The sequence below is a fragment of the Cyphomyrmex costatus genome, unplaced genomic scaffold (genome assembly GCF_001594065.2).
Source record: "Cyphomyrmex costatus isolate MS0001 unplaced genomic scaffold, Ccosl1.0 scaffold291, whole genome shotgun sequence".
In the NCBI taxonomy this organism is placed as follows: domain Eukaryota; kingdom Metazoa; phylum Arthropoda; class Insecta; order Hymenoptera; family Formicidae; genus Cyphomyrmex; species Cyphomyrmex costatus.
In genome coordinates, this window is record NW_017277029.1 from 24,479 (window position 1) to 31,790 (window position 7,312).

General features: G+C 28.6%; 1 protein-coding gene across 1 annotated transcript in view; it reads right to left on the reverse strand.

Moving 5' to 3' along the window:
• LOC108775263 (1-phosphatidylinositol 4,5-bisphosphate phosphodiesterase epsilon-1) overlaps nucleotides 1-7,312 on the reverse strand; it is an 18,479-nt gene that overhangs the window by 11,063 nt on the left and 104 nt on the right. The gene's annotated exons all lie outside the window — the stretch shown is intronic.

The window sequence follows — 7,312 nt, forward strand, 5'->3', positions numbered from 1 at the left end:
GGGGGGGGTAAGCATAGTTTTCTCCAATAATAAAAGTAACTACGACAAAACGACAATACAGTATCTATAAATATATCATTCAACTTTTATTTTATGTTACTCTATTTGAGACATTGTCTGTGATTTTGTTGTAGCCCTCTTAGTCCCGTTTCATATATTCTATATCTAGTTTATAATATATATATTATATATATAGCGTATTATGCGAATTATTACTATTATTAATACTATTAGTTCATTATATTTAGCTTATAACAAGTATTATTAGTAAGCAATAATAATAATATCACGCTCGAACAATTTTTTAAGGATTGGACAATGTAAGTTTTTTACTTCGTATTAATAGCCTATTAAGGTTAATGATGACTTATTTTGTAATTATTATTATATATTTAGATTTGCTTGACATAATTGAATTTCTCGCTTCTAAACGATCAAATTCTAGGACACCAAAAAGAAGGTTGTAAACTCCAAGATCCTAAATTAATTGTTACCGAAATTTATGGTTCCATAAAATTAACGATTGTTAATAATTTATTGTAATTCACTGATGAAGGCTCTGTGTAGCGGAAACGTTTGAAATTTCATGTATGATGTTTTATGTAAGATTATATTAAATCTAAATATTATAATACTTTAATTATTAAATTTAAGGATTACTCGAGGGTGAGTTTTTTGTCAGAGAGACAATTGCTTGTCACATTATTTTATTAATATAACGTTAATTTTGTGTCCTCGTTAGTACCACAGGGATACATCACAAACGATCTTCCAATCGCTTGATGAGCTAAATTGTTCTCTCTGTGGAAATACTCAACATTTTAGAACATAACACTCCATTATTCTTGTTTTTTCTGCGTTAACTAAAGATGTTTTACTGCGTTAATTAATATTTATATGTACATCTGAGGATGGCTCGAATATGCAGCCGAAACGTTATGGTTTTGACTTTTGTTTGCGTGCACATTTATAGTATGAATTTTATATTTTATTTTTATTTTATTTTAATTTATAATATATTAAATGTTTTATTAGATCACACATATAATATTGACTCCTAATTGCCTTTTTATTTCATTGACAATTTTTTAATACTAAGAGTCCTGTATATTCGTTCTATTTTAATTATTAAGATCTAATTGTTTTGCTCGTAAGGGTCATTCACTTATTATTATTAGTAAGAATAAGCGCAAGTTAAATTATTTTTGATATAGTTGTTTCCTTCCGCCTGCGAAAAATTAACGATTGTTAATAATTTATTGTAATTCACTGATGAAGGCTCTGTGTAGCGGAAACGTTTGAAATTTCATGTATGATGTTTTATGTAAGATTATATTAAATCTAAATATTATAATACTTTAATTATTAAATTTAAGGATTACTCGAGGGTGAGTTTTTTGTCAGAGAGACAATTGCTTGTCACATTATTTTATTAATATAACGTTAATTTTGTGTCCTCGTTAGTACCACAGGGATACATCACAAACGATCTTCCAATCGCTTGATGAGCTAAATTGTTCTCTCTGTGGAAATACTCAACATTTTAGAACATAACACTCCATTATTCTTGTTTTTTCTGCGTTAACTAAAGATGTTTTACTGCGTTAATTAATATTTATATGTACATCTGAGGATGGCTCGAATATGCAGCCGAAACGTTATGGTTTTGACTTTTGTTTGCGTGCACATTTATAGTATGAATTTTATATTTTATTTTTATTTTATTTTAATTTATAATATATTAAATGTTTTATTAGATCACACATATAATATTGACTCCTAATTGCCTTTTTATTTCATTGACAATTTTTTAATACTAAGAGTCCTGTATATTCGTTCTATTTTAATTATTAAGATCTAATTGTTTTGCTCGTAAGGGTCATTCACTTATTATTATTAGTAAGAATAAGCGCAAGTTAAATTATTTTTGATATAGTTGTTTCCTTCCGCCTGCGAGTTGGACAATTAAGTACCTGTATGCGATTAGGAGGGGAACCTTACACTCCCCTCAGCAATGGAAATGTACTCCAAAATACGCGGCCTTAGTAGTATTAATTTTGTGTGTTTTCCTAGCCTGATAGGCTTGCTCCTAATGGCTTACTTTGTATTTTCTCTAATGAAAAAAAAAAATCATTCAACTTACAATAACGTTTAAATTTAATTTCAAATTGTAATAATCTCACAATTATAATTAACTCCATTATTCTTGTTTTTTCTGCGTTAACTAAAGATGTTTTACTGCGTTAATTAATATTTATATGTACATCTGAGGATGGCTCGAATATGCAGCCGAAACGTTATGGTTTTGACTTTTGTTTGCGTGCACATTTATAGTATGAATTTTATATTTTATTTTTATTTTATTTTAATTTATAATATATTAAATGTTTTATTAGATCACACATATAATATTGACTCCTAATTGCCTTTTTATTTCATTGACAATTTTTTAATACTAAGAGTCCTGTATATTCGTTCTATTTTAATTATTAAGATCTAATTGTTTTGCTCGTAAGGGTCATTCACTTATTATTATTAGTAAGAATAAGCGCAAGTTAAATTATTTTTGATATAGTTGTTTCCTTCCGCCTGCGAGTTGGACAATTAAGTACCTGTATGCGATTAGGAGGGGAACCTTACACTCCCCTCAGCAATGGAAATGTACTCCAAAATACGCGGCCTTAGTAGTATTAATTTTGTGTGTTTTCCTAGCCTGATAGGCTTGCTCCTAATGGCTTACTTTGTATTTTCTCTAATGAAAAAAAAAAATCATTCAACTTACAATAACGTTTAAATTTAATTTCAAATTGTAATAATCTCACAATTATAATTAAAAGTAATGATCAATACAAAATTTTGTATTGTTAAATATTTATTTACGAAATATTTTAATTTATTTTTCGGGGGGCGCAGCCCTCCCCCGAACCTCCCCTGCTTCATGCGCCCCACGCACCACTCCATAACGCTTCGCTCGTGCGACTTTAGATTCGCACTCGCTTCGCTCATGCGACTTTATAATTATATAGCATATTATACTAACACAGTGCACTCGTAATGAAAAATTCTATGTGCAACTCATGTACTATAATTGTCTATAGCGCGACGCGGGCGCGCATGCGCACAATAAACAACTAATATACACTTGTTACACAATGTACTATTAAAGTATATTATTCATAGTTTCAAGCGTTTGTAATGTTAAATGGTACATATAAATAATAGTATTTGTTGGAGAGAGAGAGTGCAACTGAAATCTATAAAATATAATGATCAGAAAAAGGTAATGAGACTTATATTCCTTATAAATTGAAGATTTCAAGGACTCTTTTATATAATAATAATTAATACGTTAAACAGGGCAAATAAGAGTCAAATTACAATTAAAAATCTAAATCTAATAATTTATTCTAATATATTGCGAAGAATACCACGTAATTTTTGGTGTTTCGTCCCGGCTTCCACTACTGGACTCATCAGTAAGGCATTGTAGTGCAAGCCTACCTTATACGCCTGAAAGAGTTATTTAGTAGATATTCTATATAAAGAGATATACACGTGTCTCAGCACTTATGAGAATTTGCGAATATCGATAGACCTCTGATGGCGAGTAGGCTTTCACTATAATGCTTTACTGATGAGTCCAGTAGTGGAAGCCGGGACGAAACGCCAAAAATTACGTGATATTCTTAGCAATATATTAGAATAAATTATCAGAAATTATTATTATATTCCTTATATTATTATACTATAGACTTATATTATTCAGGATCACTTGTTTTAGTTATTGTATTACTTATCCTATTGTCTGTAACATTTTTTTAATACCTTTTTTTTGGTATTATTAATATTAACACCATAATTTTCAAAATTTTAGCCTTTCTCTTCAAAAGTAATTTTATTTTAGTTTCTTTTTCTTTCTCTTTAATTTTCAGCTCTGCTTTTTTAATCTTAATTCTTTTTTAACTGCTATTTGCTATTTCTTTTTTTCTTAATTTCTTCTTGCTTAATTTTTTTCTTAATTTCTCTTTCGAATTTTCGAAGTTCTTTCTGATGTTGTTGTTCTTTTTCTTTTCTGACTTTTCTCTTCATGCTGCTTTTTCCATTCCTCAGTAGCATAAATTTTAGGCTCTTTATTTATTTTCTTCTTTTTTGGAATTTCTATATAAGGAAAGTGTAATTCCTGTTTCCAGAGTTTGTCTGCATCAACAATTTTTTGTGAATTTTTTATAACGATTTCACTTATTGTTGATTCTTATTGCAACGATGATTCATCAAACAAGGAATTCTGGCGACAATCTTTTCCTACTAATAAATTTACTGATTTACCGTAAACTTTTTTTTATATTAGTATCATAAACCATATGTTTCTGATTCTCATTATTCTTCAGTAAATTATATTCTTGTTCAGTAAGATCTTAAAAAGAAATCCATTATTCTTATTGTTTTAAAATTATCTCAAAATCAAAATACATATATAACATTTTCGACGGATTTGCTCCAACCTGGGTTGAATAATGCCCTATTGGTTGAGCACATGATGTCATATAACATCATTAATCCAATATCAGGTGGATGCAAATTCGCTTGGCTCGAAAACGCTAATAGAATAAAATATTCTTACTTACGGCAGTATTGATAACTTTCACACAATTAGGAAGTGAACATTTTAAATCGAGTTCGTCATCTGTTATACTAAGCAATCCTGTAATATTTTCATTACTCAATAAATATTCTCTTCCACATTATTTTGTATCAATTCATTTGAAATGGCATCTAGTATTAGAACTTTATTATTCAAAAATTGTTCGTTGGAATAATTCTCTTCACTGACGTTTCTTGATTTATTTTCATTTAGAGTAGAATTTTCACATATATTTTCTAAAATGTTAACTGTTTTATATAATGACGCATGTTTTAATTTTTTTCACATATTGAATAAAACAATTTATGTTTGTGGAAGTTTATTTAATTGATAAGCTGTTTCAAATTGATTTAAAATATGGGTATGTTTGACTCAATATTCAGTAAAACAACATCTTTCAGAGTTGTATTTTCTTCGGCAGCTTGTAAAGTATGCTTTCATCAATTTACATGATATTTATATGATATGCATTTAGAATAGTCAATTCTATCTGGATTAAATGGCTAATAAACCACAGCATTCAAAAGATTTCTTAATAACTTCTGGATTGCGAGCTTGAATATATGCAGCATGAAAGATTGGTGCAAAATTTGCCTTAGTTATTGACCTATTTGAAACTTGAGCATGTTCTGCAACTTGTGCTTGCCAACACTTTTTGAGTAGTCTAAATATTCTTACATCACATGGCTGTATTATATGTGTTGTATTTAGATATAGAAAATATAGCAAAATGCGATTGGTTATATGGAAGTCATGTAACTGTAAGCTTATATTTGTGATCGTCAAGTAATAAAAGTACTGGGAATTCAATCCCATCATTAACAAATTGTTTTTAAAACCATCTGTAATAAAGTTATTAAACGTTTCTGTGGTCATCCAGCCTTTTGGGCTATGTCTAATTATATACCCACTAGGTACAGAGGCTGCAACCTTTTGCAATATTAAACAAAGAATTTAGGACTGAAAATGTGAATACACAAATAAAAAAAGCCTTAAACAATCAAGTTGGATCTTTAGTATTTAAATAATTTGATGTGAATTGACATATACTACGTATATAATCATGTAAACTAAGCACCAAATGGATTTTTTGTCTAATCGTCTAATGGATTTGTTGTTAGCGTCTTGAAACATAATCCCGATAAAAACCGTAAAAATTATTAACAATTTAATAATTTAATGCTTATAGACATCTTGGAAAGATCTTAATGTGTACAATGTTGATAAACATATTAAAATCTATAAATAATTTTATTGCAAAAGATATTACCTTTTATATGGATAAACTATCACTGAGCAAATTCCTCTATCATCAGCATTGTAAGTACAAAGAACTGTTATACTTTCTTTTTCTTGTCCTGAAACAATGTACATATTTTTTTCATTCCTTGCTCCTATAATAATTTTCCAGTTTTGGGACATAACTGTATCCCTGTTTCATCCATGTTATAGATACGAGAAGAGTCACTTAAAATATCAGAAGCATTTTCTTTTTCTAAATAAAAATTCTTAATAAAATTATATAAACTAGTTATGGACTCTTTATTGTTAAAAACAAATAAATAAAACATAAATTAAAGGCTATTAAGAGTCAAACGCAGTTAACAATGCGAAAAAAATTTTTTAATAATCTTACAAATTAACATTAAGATGCCCCGTCGAACGTTTCGGTCTGCAATTTAGACCATCTTCAGCGACGAAATAATAATAAATCACTACTCCATTTACTCCGAGTTAGAATGCAAGTATTCTTGTTGAACGACAAAATGTTCCTGTGCACCAACTAGAGGTAAAAATATCGAAGATAATGGATGTGGAGTTGTGTAATGAAATTCCGAAAAATCAGAAATATGTCTCTGTTGGTAGACAAAAACATTATTTCATAATTAAATTCACAATTTAATCATACTAGAAAGACTGACTGTAATAAATATGCGTCCGTATTCGACAGTAAAAGACGATACAAACGTTCGACAGGGCATCTTAATGTTAATTTGTAAGATTATTAAAAAATTTTTTTCGCATTGTTAACTGCGTTTGACTCTTAATAGCCTTTAATTTATGTTTTATTTATTTGTTTTTTTCTAAATAGTCTCTTAATTCTGCAAATCATTGTCTGATATTTTCATCAGCAACTCTATTCCTAGATAACACTTCTGTATGTTTCAAGCCAATTTCTGGATGCTTTTTAAGGAATAATTTAAGCTATTTTGACCAGGCATGTTATTTTTTAAGCAATTGAGACGTGGAGCTTTGTCTAGAATACTTTATAGCATTTTTAACTGTATTAGGATATCCAATGCAAGCCTTATCTATCCACTGTTTAATTTTATTCTCTTTTTCACAGAATAAAATAGTTGGTGGACCCATTTTTCTTATTATAGGTACATTGTCGTGTAATTTGTTTATTAATGTTCCTTATGGGGTATTTTGTATAGCACTGAAACTTTATTTGCGCTCAAAACTTTATTTCTAACTTTTTCGATAGCTTCTTTCAGGCTTTCTTCCGTATACTGAAACTTTTGATACTTTCTTTTTGATATTTTTATTGAATTGACTTTTTTAAATTTATTTTTATATTTACTGAACAATTATACGTTTTCTTCTTATTATTCACCAAAAATTTCATTTTTTTAACACACGCAATTTACCTATATATATATATATATA